A 16452-nucleotide genomic window follows, 5' to 3' on the forward strand; every position below is an offset into this window, starting at 1 on the left:
TTTCAAATCATCAATGGTGGCTGGGAGAGGTGGCCGAAACACCATATCCTTAACATACCCCCATAATAAAAAATCGCAGGGGATAAGATCAGGGCTTCTTGGAGGCCAGTGATGAAGTGCTCTGTCACGGGCTGCCTGGCGGCCGATCCATCGCCTCGGGTAGTTGACGTTCAGGTAGTTACGGACAGATAAGTGCCAATGTGGTGGCGCTCCATCCTGCTGAAATACGAATTGTTGTGCTTCTTCTTGTTCGAGCTGAGGGAACAGCCAATTCTCTAACATCTCCAGATACTCGTTCTCGGCTGTCCAGAACTTTTCCCTTTGCACAAACACCCATTCTCTGTAAACTGTTTATACCAACGTTTAATACACCACCTATCAGTAGGTTTAACACCATACTTCGTTCAAAATGCACGCTGAACAACTGTCGTCGATTCACTTCTGCCGTACTCAATAACACAAAAAGCTTTCTGTTGAGCGGTCGCCATCTTAGAATCAACTGACGCTGACGCCTAGTCAACAGCGCCTCAAGCGAACAAATGTACAACTAAATGAAACTTTATAGCTCCCTTAATTCGCCGACAGATAGTGCTTAGCTCTGCCTTTTGTCGTTGCAGAGTTTTAAATTCCTAAAGTTGTGGTATTCTCTTTGAATCACCCTGTATTTAATGTTGTGTAAATGTAAGTGCGCTATTTCTGAAGAGTGAGTTTTTTCGATTGCGTCTGTCTTCAAGAAAATTTGCTGTACCTGTTGTAAAATATTTTGTTCTTTCCTGGTAGATATTTTGTATTTGACATGTTGCGAAGATTCTGCTATTGAATAGGAACAGTAATCCTGTAAGAATTGCTAAAAAGTGCAAATGACAAAACAATTTTTATCTTGTATGGAGAACTATTGTAAATTGCTTAATTTGTAATGGAAATTTTATAAGCCGATGTCCTTATTCACTGGACACTATACTTTCCTGTTTCCCTTATAGTAGTTTCAAAGGTTCAAAAGGTGTGTGAAATCCTATGGGACTTAACTGCTAAGGTCATCAGTCCCTAAGCTTACTCACTACTTAACCTAAATTATCCTAAGGACACACATACACACACCAATGCCCGAAGGACGACTCGAACCTCCGCCGCGATCAGCCGCCCAGTCCATGACTGCAGCGCCTCAGAGCGCTCGACTAATCCCGCGCGGCAGTTGTTTCTTGGACATTGAAATTTTTATTTATTAAGTGCAAACAGAACAACTAGCATAAGAACAAGAGAGAAAATGTGCATTTTAACTGAGACAACGTAGCAATTTTACGCTGCCCCGTTTCGTAATACAGTGTGATCTGTGAGTCAGTTGCATCCGACAACTACCGCTGGAGTGCGCTGCGATCGGTGGCACCACATTGAGGCACAGGTACCGTATACGCAAGTCGCATACTTCCTGAGCGTTCAGTAACATGTTGAGCTAGGTTTGCTCAAAAGTGAAGTTCGAAATCAGGGCCCATATGACAACGTGCGACTGTCTATTGTCTATCATGCGACCGTCGCTTCCAGGTATACTGAGGGAGACAGCTTGGGACGCGCTGCGGATGACGCTGCGCCCCTTGCGTTCACGACACGTCTGACCTTAAGTCAGGCTACCGCACGGGGTCATAAACCGTCGCCGTAATATTTCCGCAGAAAGCCACGTGCAGCCATTACCGTGAAGTATCACACGCGGTCGAAGTGGCGGCGACCTGCTTACACGAGACGGGCGAGGCCCTACTCGAAATGGTGATAGAGGACCGCTTTACGGCCACTTTATTACTATTATTATTTAATGCGACTCCATCCGAGCATAAAAACACGGCTACAGCCCAGCGAGCGCTCGCGCGCACGCGCACAGGAATGAATTGGAGGAGCAGCGTAAATCTGGCGACACAGCTCGGACGAGCCGCGCCGCCCGCCTTGTTATTCCGGTGAGCTGATGCGACTTCCGTGTACTGCACACGCAATGGAGCATAAAAATTCAGAACGGTCCCCGTCCTGCAAGGAGTGGGGTCTGGCAGGTGCATCGCAAACAACGTTCGGGCAGTGAGATATTCGGTCTCCCCGAACGAAAGTAAAGGCGTCTGCTGCACAGCCCTGTTGGAATAGATGCTAGGACCTTTAGTGATCCAGTACTTTCCAAAAACAGTGACGTAAGAGTATCGATGCTTAAGGTGGGTAGGGCGTGAAACGGGCCGACTTGGGGCAGGAGAGGCACCACAGGACATTTTAATTTGCACTGTCTGTACTTTTACAAATAAATTCATAAAACTTTGTCAACATGACCAGGAAGGATTCCGGATTCACACTCATAGCAGAGGCAGTTCAAAAACATAACAAGGCAAATTTTTTTACACGTGAATTTTCATCATTTTTTCACTTGGTATTGGCTGCATTTGTTGCTGTAGGTACACTTTTCTTCATAAGTAAGAGATATTCTTCGATGAATTTTGCACAGCATACAAACCATACCTACTGGTGTATGAAACTCTAGAATTTCTCAAATCTGTTAAAAACTGTGGTAAAAATTGTGATAATTAACTACATAGTTCGAGTTTTCTCTAAACATGAAGTTCAAAACGTGACAGCCCATTCATTTTTCCATAGATTAAATAAATTCTAGAGTTTCATATACCTGTAAGTGGGGTTTGTAACCGGTGCAAAATTCATCGAAGAATCTCTCTTACTTATGAAGAAAAGTGTATCTATAGCAACAAATGCAGCCAACACTAAGTGAAAAAAATCATGAAATTTAAAATTTAAAAAATATTATTTTTTTGTGCTATTGAACTTCCACTGCTTTCAGTGTGAATCCTGAATCCTTCCTGGCCATGCTGACAAAGTTTTATGAATTTATTTGTAAAAGTATAGACAGTGCAAATTAAAATGTCCTGTGGTGCCTCTCGTTCTCGAAGTCAGCCCGTTTGACGTCCTACCCCCCCTTAACTGAAATCTGGTTTCGCAGTAAAGAGCGGATTAGGTTGTGAAAAAGGGCCTAGGTCAGTTACTGTTAGTTATACAAGAACACACATGAATTTATTCGTCAAACCAATGCACAGTTTTCTCGTTAAAACAACAAGATGAATTCACAGCTGAGGGCCCAAGTAACTTCTCCAGAATAAGTTTAAATGAGTGCTTTTAAAACACGAGTATTTAGAGTAACGGCTGAAGGCCTTACTTAAGTAAAATTACAATATCTTCTCGGCTAAAGGCCGAAATAATATTTCATGTCAGCTAAGGAAATTCTTTAAAAACCACACATCTACAAATTCTGGCTAAAGGCCATATTAAGGAGAATTCAAGTTAAATCTTCGGCTGAAAGCTCAATTAAAAAAAAAGTTTCAGTACATAATAAAGAAGGACTTTAAAGACAGCTTTTACACAGTACAACAGAAAAACATCTTAAGAAAACTTGTAGTGTCTTGTCGGCTGAAGGCCTAAACAATTACTCAACAGTAATTTAAGACAACTTTAAGAAAAACATTTACAGAACACGGCTGAAGGCCGTTTCAAGAATTCAAGATAGTTAAAGAGAAACCTTACAGACAAGGACTTACATATTAAAGCCACAGATTTTGAAACAAACCCGGTTGAAAGCCTAAATAGAGAACAAAAGAATTTTAAATGAAACACGGCTGAAGGCCTAACCTTAAAGATGTTATGAAGTTCGGCTGAAGGCCATATACTAAACATAAAACAGACAATATTAATACACGGCTGAAGGCCTGGCACAGAACCCACGACCAAATAAAATGACAGTTTCCGGCCGGAGTGGCCGTGCGGTTGTCGGCGCTACAGTCTGGAACCGAGCGACCGCTACGGTCGCAGATTCGAATGCTGCCTCGGGCATGGATGTGTTGTAAGTATGCTGTTTATGTTTTTATGTTGCTAACGCCACGTAGTGCTCTGTATGAAAATCACTGACTGTGCTGTGTGAAGGCTGTGGTTGGTTTGCATTGTTGCATAGCGTTGCGCAGTTTGAGGTGAGCTGCCAGCAGTGGTGGATGTGGAGAGAGAGATGGCGGAGTTTTGAGAACGGATGATCTGGACGTGTGTCCATCAGAGACAGTAGATTTGTAAGACTGGATGTCATGAACTGATATATATATATTGTGACTTTTGAAGACTATTAAGGCCGGCCGGGGTAGCCGCGCGGTTCTAGGCGCTACAGTCTGAAACCGCGCGACAGCTACGGTCGCAAGTTCGAATCCTGCCTCGGGCATGGATGTGTGTGATGTCCTTAGGTTAGTTAGGTTTAAGTAGTTCTAAGTTCGAGGGGACTGATGACCTCAGAAGTTAAGTCCCATAAAAAAAACACTATTAAGGTAAATACATTGTTTGTTCTCTATCAAAATCTTTCATTTGCTAAGTATGCCTATCAGTAGTTAGTCCCTTCAGTAGTTAGAATCTTTTATTTAGCTGGCAGTAGTGGCGCTCGCTGTATTGCAGTAGATGGAGTAACGAAGATTTTTGTGAGGTAAGTGATTCATGAAAGGTATAGGTTATTGTTAGTCAGGGCCATTATTTTGTAGGGATTTTTTAAAGTCAGATTTCATTGCGCTAAACATATTGTGTGTCAGTTTAGTGTTGATCAGAATAAGTAAAGAGAGATTTGTCTGAGTACGTTCAGTTTTGCTCAGCTGTTTGAAAATAAAATAACGTAAGGGGTTTACCAGCACAGTAATTCACTAATTTTTCTGAGGCGACGTTTCAGTGTGTGATGTCCTAAGGTTAGTTAGGTTTAATTAGTTCTAAGTTTTAGGCGACTGATGACCTCAGAACTTAAGTCGCATAGTGCTCAGAGCCATTTGAACAATTTTTTTTGAATTCGACACAAAGAAAGTTTCCACAAGCGGTCGGCGACCAAATACACGTCGTCCGATGAGACGACCGACCGAACGACTAACCAACGGTCGTCGCATTTCAAGTGCACGTGTGTGTCCCCAGCGGTGGGCAAGTACTGGCTGTCCGCGCCTCACTGGCGCTCCGTCCCCGACTACTTCGTCCCTCCGACTACTGCTCCGTGCCCCACTGCTGGTCCATCCGCATCTGCACTCCCGACAGACGACGACACGGAAATACACTCCTGGAAATGGAAAAAAGAACACATTGACACCGGTGTGTCAGACCCACCATACTTGCTCCGGACACTGCTAGAGGGCTGTACAAGCAATGATCACACGCACGGCACAGCGGACACACCAGGAACCGCGGTGTTGGCCGTCGAATGGCGCTAGCTGCGCAGCATTTGTGCACCGCCGCCGTCAGTGTCAGCCAGTTTGCCGTGGCATACGGAGCTCCATCGCAGTCTTTAACACTGGTAGCATGCCGCGACTGCGTGGACGTGAACCGTATGTGCAGTTGACGGACTTTGAGCGAGGGCGTATAGTGGGCATGCGGGAGGCCGGGTGGACGTACCGCCGAATTGCTCAACACGTGGGGCGTGAGGTCTCCACAGTACATCGATGTTGTCGCCAGTGGTCGGCGGAAGGTGCACGTGCCCGTCGACCTGGGACCGGACCGCAGCGACGCACGGATGCACGCCAAGACCGTAGGATCCTACGCAGTGCCGTAGGGGACCGCACCGCCACTTCCCAGCAAATTAGGGACACTGTTGCTCCTGGGGTATCGGCGAGGACCATTCGCAACCGTCTCCATGAAGCTGGGCTACGGTCCCTCCCTCCGTTAGGCCGTCTTCCGCTCACGCCCCAACATCGTGCAGCCCGCCTCCAGTGGTGTCGCCGTGCAGGTGAGCGCCACAATCAGGACTGCATACGACCGAGGCACACAGGGCCAACACCCGGCATCATGGTGTGGGGAGCGATCTCCTACACTGGCCGTACACCACTGGTGATCGTCGAGGGGACACTGAATAGTGCACGGTACATCCAAACCGTCATCGAACCCATCGTTCTACCATTCCTAGACCGGCAAGGGAACTTGCTGTTTCAACAGGACAATGCACGTCCGCATGTATCCCGTGCCACTCAACGTGCTCTAGAAGGTGTAAGTCAACTACCCTGGCCAGCAAGATCTCCGGATCTGTCCCCCATTGAGCATGTTTGGGACTGGATGAAGCGTCGTCTCACGCGGTCTGCACGTCCAGCACGAACGCTGGTCCAACTGAGGCGCCAGGTGGAAATGGCATGGCAAGCCGTTCCACAGGATTACATCCAGCATCTCTACGATCGTCTCCATGGGAGAATAGCAGCCTGCATTGCTGCGAAAGTTGGATATACACTGTACTAGTGCCGACATTGTGCATGCTCTGTTGCCTGTGTCTATGTGCCTGTGGTTCTGTCAGTGTGATCATGTGATGTATCTGACCCCAGGAATGTGTCAATAAAGTTTCCCCTTCCTGGGACAATGAATTCACGGTGTTCTTATTTCAATTTCCAGGAGTGTACTAGCGGTCGTTCTGGAGATAGTACGACAGAGCACTTAGCGATAAGCGCTGCTGCTGTCACTCATGAGCAAGTAAGGCAGGAAGTTAGTGACTCCAGTAAATAGAATAAGAAAACGAGGCGGCAATACGATAAGAGATGATGACAAACAATAAATGGAATGAACACGAGCCGCGCACGGATCAGTAACGGTGACTTCTTCATTCAATATTGTTTCAAGATCAACTTAAAACCACAAGCATTCACATTATCTATATCAGCATATTATTTATATCTTCAGATGTGACAATAATCCACAGACCGCTTCGTCATCATGATTTATAAACTCTAGCTGTATGCACACTATTCGTCGTGAAAACTATATAAAATATGTCAGTTAGGTGAGCATTATGTAGTAAAAATCAGATGTGGAGCGTGTGTACGAATCCCATGGTACGGGTTGCGTACTTCAATAATCAAGACGCTTCTGTCACATCGATGCTAACGGGTTTCCTTCATTCCCGTTGTAGTTCCGAAAATATTATGAATGTGAGAACCGTGGCGCTGCGATCTCTTCATATCGCAGACTCGTTCTCTCTTACTAAAGCATCCTGGAGTGTATGGCTAGTCGGGACTTTTTCAGTTAATACGGAAGATGAGTGCAAGGCCTTGCTCTTGTTAAGTAGCACTGACAAAGCGAGATGACCGATTGTCGGGATCGGCTTAAAGAAGCTGTATTGTGTGAAGCCGTCAAGGGTGTAAGACGAAAATTAACTGATGTCCAGTAAACAATTGCAAATGTGTAATATTACAGGAGGAGTGTTATACACTGACCAGCCAGAACATTATTACCACCGACCTAATAGATGGTATTTTCACCTTAGGCATAAACAACAGCGACGACGCTTCGTGGCCGGTCGGAGTAGCCGTGCGGTTCTAGGCGCTGCAGTCTGGAATCGAGCGACCGCTACGTCGCAGGTTCAAATCCTGCCTCGGGCATGGATGTGTCTGATGCCCTTAGGTTAGTTAGGTTTAATTAGTTCTAAGTTCCAGGCGACTGATGACCTCACAAGTTAAGTCGCATAGTGCTCAGAGCCATTTGAACGCTTCGTGGAAGCAATCAGGCGCCGGCGGTTTGCTGCAGGGAACTAGCAACATATCTGTACACACGTCACCTAATTCCCGTAAGAGTGCGTTGAGCTCTAAAAATTGTTCTGAACACTATGGGACTTAACATCTGAGGTCATCAGGCTCCTAGAACTTAGAACTACTTAACGACATCACACACATCCATGCCCGAGGCAGGATTCGAATCTGCGACCGTAGTGGTCGCGCGGTTCCAGACTGTAGCGCCTAGAACCGCTTGGCCAACCCGGCCGGTGTTGAGCTCTGACGCCACGTTCAATCACATTACCGATGTGTTCGATCTCGTTAAGATCTGGTGAGTTGTGGGGATAGCACATCAACTGGAACTCGCCACGTTTCTCCTCGAACCATCCATCACACTCCTGTCCTTGTGACATGGCGCATTATCTTTCTGAAGAAGGCCTCTGACGTTGGTAACATGATCATCGTGAAGGGGTGTACGTGGTCTGCAACTAGTTTATGACACAGTATGGCCGTCATGGTGCCTTGCGCGAGGTCCACTGTACCTATGGACGCCCAAGTGAACGTTCCCCAGAGCATAATGGAGCCACCGTCCCGAGCAGGGGTGTCAAGGAGCTGTTCCCCTGCAAGACGACGGATTCGCGCCATCCCATCGGCATGCTGAAGAAGGGATTGGGTTTCATGAGACCATGCCACGCTCTGACACTGAACCAACCTCTATTGCCGATGGTCATGTGCCCATTTCAGATGTAGTTACCGATGTCGTGGTGTTAACATTGGCACACGCATGGGTCGTCAGCTGCAGAGTTCCATAGCTAGGAGTGTTCGGTGCCTTATGAGTTCACATACACTCTGCCCAGCATTAAAGTCTGATGTTAGTTCCTCCGCAGTTCGTCGCCTGTCCTGTTTTACCGGCCTGCCTAGCCTACGATGTCGGATACCTGTGTTGAGGGAAGGTCCCCGAACAGCAAGACGTCCTGACTTGGTTTCAACTTTGTTGCGCCACGTGTTGAAGACCCTCATCACAGCACTCCTCGAACACCCGGAAAGTCTTTCACTTTCCGTAATGCTAGTGCCGAGCCTCCGGGCCACTTCAGTCTGCGTATAGTAGGGGCCGATACTGAATGGATTTAATAGTATAAAATTTGAATTTTACTTTTCACTTGATGTCGGTCATTGCCTTCTGCCTGACGGCTAGCTGCTGCAGATCAGTCACGTTGCAAAACCGGACAGGACCACTTTGAAACTCACGTGTTGAACCATCAGCAGCTGACGAGGTTGAACCGTGGATTTATTTATTCAAAGAGTATTCTTACATTTTTCTTATTTACTAGCGATTCATCAAGAACATTGACACGTTGATTCACACTATGTAAGTGTGGAAGTAGTTGCCAGGGAGTAACTGATGAAATCATAATCAAATTCCTTTTTAACAAATGGGAATTCTATTCCTAAAAGCTCTTTTTGAAGAAATAGATTTAAAACTATAAGCAGAAAGCACCCTCTAAATATCATGCCACAGTTTATTCAGAGGCAGAAAGATAAAAATTTTTGAGTGCCGTAGTCAAGACCGCTCACAACAACCTCTGAAAGACTACACTTGTGCAAATCTGCAACACACCAGATTACCTTAAAGTAAAAGTTTTAACAATTCACACAAGCGCACAAACTATGCACCCCGTAGGAGGGATGGAAATAGTACAAAACACTAAAATTAAAAGATTAACTTACCACTGAAGGTGCAACTTGATTTTAACTTCTCAGAAAGTCTTACGGTGAAAGGGTGGCAACTTTATATACTAAAATGGTCATTTAAATAATAGCTCATGAAATGCAATCTTATATAAAATTCTACAGGGTTGGCCAGAAAAGTTAAGATGCTCTAGAGTACCGCCTCTCAAGATGATAGGCAGGATCAAAACATGTTTCAGGAATTAGGCCATTAGACTCCAAGCAATAAATTCGTTAACACACTAAATCCGACAAACATGACAGAAGCAGCTCCGAACGACAGACAGACACTAACTGCCGCACAAATGCGGACGAGAGACAGACCAGCAACTGGTGACGAGTGACTGACCCAGACTCACTCCGACTGCTCCAGAATGACTGATTGGCGAGCTCATAGCGCCCCTTAAATTTATGTAAATGGGTAACCTTTCCCCTTTCCCACCAGAGGGAGACACCAAAGCTGCGATTGCCACAGCGGCGCCACCGCCAGAAACGGAGGGCGACCACACTACGCGCTGCGGCGCTCTCTTCAAACCAGCAATATTTACCACGACTCAGATGTAAGACTACCGAACTGCGCGTCTACGATTTGGCCGACCCATAGGGAGGTTTGGAGATGGTCTCGTGGGGGTGGAACCACGGCCAGCCGCCGGGAGCGGACACGCCTTCCCTCTCTTCTGCTGGCAGCTTCCGACCCGACCAGACGCTCTCCACTCGTACTCTCTTGGGCAGCAGCCCATCCACTTTCGGCCACTTCTCTAGGCCTGCCTTTCCTTTTTAAGGCATTAAACAATCATACACATAAAATATGTTTGATTTTTCACCTCAACGAGGGCCCACTGATTTCCCTTCCTCGCCAATTCATCTGACTAGAAGTCTTGTTCCTCTTGTCACCGAACTTCACTAATTCCCACTATATATAGCTTTAACCAATCCATCGCCCTTTTTAAAACTTCTAACCTACCTGCGTGATTAAGGGATCTGACGTTTCCACGCTCCGATCCGTAGAATGCCAGTTTTCTTTCTCCTGGTAACGACGTCCTCCTGAGTAGTCCGCGCCCGGAGAATTGTATGGGGGCTATTTTACCTCCGGAATATTTTACCCAAGAGGACGCCATCATCATTTAGCCTTACAGTAAAGCTGCATGCCATCGGGAAAAATTACGGCTGTAGCTTCCCCTTGCTTTCAGCCGTTCGCACGCCCATTACATCACGGTCATTTTGGATAATGTTACAATGCCATGAGAGTCAATCATCCAAACTGTTGCCCCTGCAACTACTGGAAAGATTGCTGCACCTCTTCAGGAACCACACGTTTGTCTGGCTTCTCAGCAGATGCCCCTCGGCTGTGGTTGCACCTACGGTACGGCTATCTTTATCGCTGAGGCAAGCAAGCCTCCCCACCAACGGCAAGGTCTATGGTTCACCTACATCTACATCTATATTCATACTCCGCAAGCCACCCAACGGTGTGTGGTGAAGGGCACTTTACGTGCCACTTTCATTGCCTCCATTTCCTGTTCCAGTCGCGTATGGTACGCGGGAAGAACGACTGCCGGAAAGCCTCCGTGCGCGCCCGAATCTCTCTAATTTTACAGTCGTGATCTCCTCGGGAGGTATAAGTAAGGGGGAAGCAATATATTCGATACCTCATCAAGGAACGCACCCTTTCGAAACCTGGACAGCAAGCTACACCGCGATGCAGAGCGCCTCTCTTGCAGAGTCTGCCACTTCAGTTCGCTAAACATCTCTGTAACGCTATCACGCTTACCAAATAACAGTGTGATGGAACGCGCCGCTCTTCTTTGGATCTTCTCTGTCTCCTCTGCCAACCCGACCTAGTACGGATCCTACACTGATGAGCAATACTCAAGTATAAGTCGAACAAGTGTTTTGTAAGCCACCTCCTTTGGTGATGGACTACATTTTCTAAGGACTCTCCCAATGAATCTCAACCTGGCACCCACCTTACCAACAATTAATCATGGGGCTCATTTTAAAAGTGAGAAAATGATTTATAAGAGTGAGCCACAATTGACACTTTATGAAAGAACAACTGTTTCACTAAATGATTTTAAGCAACCAAGTTCAGTGGCCAAAAGTAGCACAGTATTTCTGCAGATGCGGCAGTATAACAAGTTATACGGAAAATCTGCCGTAGTGCGTCCACAGAGCACGAGATTCAATGCATAAATTCCTTACGACGATTTTAACTCATTGCATGACACAGTAACTCTGGTCTTTTGAAGCCTAACCAGTATTATCCTTTATGAAACCACTATTACACTCACAACCATACCGCTTTGGACTTGTGCTTATTATATTCCATCCGAAAAGGCCATGAACTTAGCTATAACAAACCAGTGGCATTCGAAATTAACAGTTCATATCACAGCAAGAAATTTTCCAATAAGTTCCTTCGAATCATTATGTACGACAGGTATGTAGCAACTCACACTGGGCAGTTTAAAACTTTAATACAGTTGGAGAACTAAATAATAAAAGGTTGGAATCCATCTTCTAATATATGATGTCAGTCAAATTAAAGAAATCACAATATTCTAAACAATAATAAACTCTTCTTAAATAAAGTAACCTATGTACGACAGGTATGTAGCAACTCACACTGGGCAGTTTAAAACTTTAATAAAGTTGGAGAACTAAATAATAAAAGGTTGGAATCCATCTTCTAATATATGATGTCAGTCAAATTAAAGAAATCACAATATTCTAAACAATAATAAACTCTTCTTAAATAAAGTAACCTGTGAGTACACTAAACATCAAAGTTAAGCTTGAGTAGGTTAATGACTAACTACACTCTGTGGCTTTCACATAAATGTCAACTATACATGGTGAAGTTCATAAATACAAGCTCCACTGTCTGACTAATTACATGAGTAACACCAATGTGAAACCTAAGGAGCCGCCTGTGAGTTATACATCAATAACATGTTCAACCGAATGGATAAATTCGCCAAATAACTTAAAATGTATTTACAGAAGTCACGAACTGGGGAAGACAGCACTAGAGTAGAATTAATCTAAAGCGGAATGGTTCAGTCTGACATGTCGAAACCTTTCCTGAACTTTTTAATACAGGCAGAATTCAGCGAAAGAAACAACGGTCACTTTTAGCTGCTATGACACACTGCAAGTATTTTCTAAAAAGGTGTTGAAGGATTCCAATTTCGTAGCTTGTTAGACTGTTGGAAAAATTTACGTTTACTCACTTTTAAGTGGCAATAATCTTTAAATGTGTGTAGTAAGATGTGGAAAATGGGAGAGAATAATTTTAACTATTACATCCGAAACGTCCTCTTATCAGTCGCAAAATATAAGTCATTGTAATTGCTAGACTCTTTGCCTGGACAAAACGACATGCCTGTCTTTCGGATGACAACGAGAAGATATTTAATATAATTCTGATTCCACTCAGAAGTAGTATTATGAATCAGCCTCTCGACAAAGAAACCTTTCGACGGTGTGAAGCTTTATCAATAAATGGTCGGACAATATAAATTATGCTAGCTCATTGTCACTTCAGGTTTATCACAGGAACGGTATTGTTAAGGTTTAATCATTTCTATATTCTTAGTTTGCATCACCAAATTTTAGGAATGTGGTCAAGTATGCCTGGTATGCAGCACAATATGCAAAACTAGAAATTACTGTGAAGTACCTGAATGTATTAATGCTTTTTGTCAAGTTTGCCTTTTGTAAGGAAAAGTTGTTTTCCGTCATCCAATAGACACTTCCAATATCTGTAACGATTACAGTGAATTCAAAAAATGGTTCGAATGGCTCTGAGCACTATGCGACTTAACTTCTGAGGTCATCAGTCGCCTAGAACTTAGAACTAATTAAACCTATCTAACATAAGGACATCACACACATCCATTCCCGAGGCATGATTCGAACCTGCAACCGTAGCGGTCGCTCGGTTCCAGGCTGCAGCGCCTAGAACCGCACGGCCACTCCGGCCGGCTGAATTCAAAAAGGAACTGTCTCAGTGACAGTAAAATACACATTTTTTGAACAAATTATTGTAACAACTGTGCTACACAAATTGTTATAAAATATTTAATATGGACAAGTTAAAGTCCCTATTGACGGAAATCATCTGTAGTGTAACATCAACGTGGACTACTATTTGTTGATGTTAAATATTTTATAACAATTTCTGTAGTTCAATTCCCACTATAATTTCTGAAAAGGTGCTTATCGTAGAATGAGATTTTCACTCCGCAACGGAGTGTGCGCTGATATGAAACTTCCTGGCAGATTAAAACTGTGTGCTGGATCGAGACTCGAACTTGGGACCTTTGCCTTTCGCAGGTAAGTGTTCTAACAACTGAGCTACACGAGCACGACTCACACTTGGAAGCTTCATGTCAGTGCACACTCCGCTGCAGAGTGAAAATCTTATTCTAGAAACATCCCCCAGGCTGTGGCTAAGCCATATCTCCGCAATACCCTTTCTTTCAGGAGTGCTAGTTCTGCAAGTTTCGCAGGCGAGCTTCTGTCAAGCTTGGAAGGTGGGAGACGAGGTACTGGCAAAAGTAAAGCTGTGAGGACGGGGCGTGAGTCGTGCTTGGGTAGCTCAGTTTGTAGAGCATTTGCTGGGGAAAGGGAAAGATCCCGAGTTCGACGCTCAGTCCGGCACACAGTTTTAATCTGCCAGGAAATTTCGTGCTGGTCGTAACTCAAATGGGCCTACAATCGGTACATCTGCTTTAGTACTTCGTTCCAGTTTTGGCGATTGAGTTCTGAGTGAGAGAAAAATTACTCCCTATACATCTCCGTACGAGTTCTAATCTCATTTTAGTTTCCCTTCACGGGTTATATACTGAGGCGATAAAAATCATCGTATAGATGATGCACATATACAGACGGCGGAAGAATCGCGTACACAAGGTATAAAAGGGCAACGCATTGGCAGGGCTGTCATTTGTACTCAGCTGATTCATATGAAAGGTTTACGAAATTATTATGGCTGTACGACTAAAATTAACAGACTCTGAACGCGGAATGGTAGTTGGAGCTAGACGCAAAGGAAAATACAATGAGAAAATCGTTTGAGAATTCATCATAACGAGATCCACATCGTCAAGTGTGTGGGCAGAATACCAAATTTCAGGCATTACCTTTCACCACCGACAACGCCGTGGCCAACGGCCATTACGTAACGACTGAGAGCAGCTTCGTTTGCGTGGAGTTATCAGTGATAAGAGATAAACAATATTGCGTGAAATAACCGCAGAAATCAGTTTGGGGCGTATGTGTTAGGACAGTGCGGCGAGATCTGGCGTTAATGGATTGTGGCAGCAGACGACCGACGCGAGTGTCTTTGCTAACAGCACATCGCCTCCTGCAGCGCCTTTCCTGGCTCGTGACCATAGCGACTGAACCCTGGACGACTGGAATAGCGTGGCCTAATAAGATGAGTCCCGGTTTCAGTGGTTAACAGCTGATGGTAGGGTTCCAGTGTGGGCGCAGGCCTCAGGAAGCTATGCACTCAGGTTGTCAACAAGTAATCTGGTGGTGGTTACATAATGGTGTGGACTGTGATTACATGGAATGGACAAGTCGTCTGGTCCACCTGAACCGATGATTGGCTGGAAATGGTTAGGTTCGGCAACTTGGAGACCGTTTGCTGCCATTCATGTACTTCACGTTCCCAAATAACGACAGAATTTTTATGGATGACAATGCACCATGCCACCGGGTCATAACTGTTCTCAATTAGTTTGAATAACATTGTGGACAATTCGAAAGAATTATTGGGCCCGACGTGAATTTCATCGAACAATTAATGGGGCATAATCGAGAGGTCAGTTCTTGCTCAGAATCCTGCTTCTGCAAGAAAGACTTTCGTAATTATGAACGGCTATAGAGTCAGCATTGCTCAATATTTCTACAGGGGACTTCCAACGACTTGTTGAGTCATGGGATAGTTATAACAGAAATATACAAACGAGTGCGATAAAAATTCAGATTGAATGAAGCGGTTGGGCTGTAACGATTTAAGTTAATTTATTCAAATTCTTAGTGTAAATTATGAGTGGGAATTTCTCTACATCTACATCTACATTTATACGCCGCAAGCCACCCAACGGTGTGTGGTGGAGGGCACTTTACGTGCCACTGTCATTACCTCCCATTTCTTTTCCAGTCGCTTATGGTTCGCGGGAAGAACGACTGTCTGAAAGCCTCCGTGCGCCCTCGAATCTCTCTAATTTTACATTCGTGATCTCCTCGAAAGCTATAAGTGGGGGAAAGCAATATATTCGATACCTCATCCAGAAACGCACCCTCTCGAAACCTGGCGAGCAAGCTACACCGCGATTCAGAGCGCCTCTCTTGCAGAGTCTGCCACTTGAGTTTGCTAAACATCTCCGTAACTCTATCACGGTTACCAAATAACCCTGTGACGATACGCGCCGCTCTTCTTTGGATCATCTCTATCTAATCCGTCAACCCGAACTGGTACGGATCCCACACTGATGAGCAATACTCAAGTATAGGTGGAACGAGTGTTTCGTAAGTCTTCTCCTTTGTTGATTGACTAAATTTTCTAAGGACTCTCCCAATGAATCTTACCAACAATTAATTTTATATGATCATTCCACTTCAAATCGTTCCGCACGGATACTCCCAGATATTTTACACAAGTAACTGCTACCAGTGTTTGTTCCACAATCATGTAATCATACAATAAAGAATCCTTCTTTCTATGTATTCGCAATACATTACATTTGTCTATGTTAAGGGTCAGTTGCCACTCGCTGCACCAAGTGCCTATCCGCTGCAGATCTTCCTGCATTTCGCTACAATTTTCTAATGCCGCAACTTCTCTGTATACTACAGCATCATCCGCGAAAAGCCGCATCGAACTTCCGACTCTATCTACTAGATCCTTTATGTATATTGTGAAAAGTAATGGTCGCACAACACTCCCCTGTGACACGCCAGAGGTTACTTTAACGTCTGTATACGTCTCTCCATTGATAACAACATGCTGTGTTCTGTTTGCTAAAATTTCTTCAATCCAGCCACACAGGTGGTCTGATATTACGTAGACTCTTACTTTGTTTATCAGGCGACAGTGCGGAACTGTATCGAACGCCTTCCGGAAGTCAAGGAAAATAGCATCTACCTGGGAGCCTGTATCTAATATTTTCTGGGTCTCATGAACAAATAAAGCGAGTTGGGTCTC

This window comes from Schistocerca cancellata, chromosome 8 (assembly GCF_023864275.1).
Source record: "Schistocerca cancellata isolate TAMUIC-IGC-003103 chromosome 8, iqSchCanc2.1, whole genome shotgun sequence".
In the NCBI taxonomy this organism is placed as follows: Eukaryota; Metazoa; Arthropoda; class Insecta; order Orthoptera; family Acrididae; genus Schistocerca; species Schistocerca cancellata.